Genomic DNA, 1083 nt, shown 5'->3' on the forward strand with positions numbered 1-1083 from the left:
CAATAGGTACTGTAGTCTGTATTAATTATATTATATTATAGGTAGGTACATATCACATATTATGTAATGAACTCAAACCATGGTGTATAATATGATATTACGTGAGTGGAAGATTTCATTATTACATTATGGTATTGACTCTTATATTATAATTTATAAGTGATCAGTGTAGAATATTGCAGCGTTGCCGTACTACAGGATCTCGCAAAAGGCGTTAGGACCTATAATAGTGTGCGAACATTTAAATAATTTATTCTCACACGATCGATAGTGGCGCATTCTGCGTTGAACACACCCGTACTAGATACACACTAATTTCTTATTTTCCTCACTTTCCGAGATCCGCACAGTTTTTGATGGACTTTGCATTATATGACATTTAGAGTCTATATTTAATGAAAACGTAACGAGATCCGTCGTTTTGGATCTCATAACGAAAAAAGATCTCGTAACGCTGCTCCATTTCCATGCGATGGATCTCGCTCCGTACTAAATGTAAACGCACACACACACACACACACACACACACACACCCCACACACACACACACACACACACACACAAAATTGAAATTTGAAAACGATGTATTGAACACATTAACGATGAAGGAAGGAAATAGTTCATACACTATTTAGATTTTCATCTAAAAAATAAATTAATCACAATTTAAATGTATAAGCTGTTTTATTAATATTACAAATTGTAAACATTTATATTTTAATGATTGTATAATAAATGTTGTAACATTATAATAAAACAAATAATATGTTATCCTACTTGCCTACAAGTCTACGAGATATAAAATCAATTATTAACACATTTAAGTTGATTAATACAATATTTATTTTTAAATGATTACAAATTATTAAAATATAATTAACGTCTTCAAGTAAAATAGTAAGTTATAACATATTATGATTTGGATTGATTACAATCACAAACATGTGTAGATTTTAGATATTCATTTTTTACATTTTCTATAAATTCATTACCCTTACAAAGTAAAACAAATATACATTTAGGATTCCATTTTTGCGTGTTCAACAAACGGAATGTCATTCTTTTGGTCCATTTTTTGCAAGA

Source organism: Acyrthosiphon pisum, chromosome A1 (genome assembly GCF_005508785.2).
Source record: "Acyrthosiphon pisum isolate AL4f chromosome A1, pea_aphid_22Mar2018_4r6ur, whole genome shotgun sequence".
NCBI lineage: Eukaryota > Metazoa > Arthropoda > Insecta > Hemiptera > Aphididae > Acyrthosiphon > Acyrthosiphon pisum.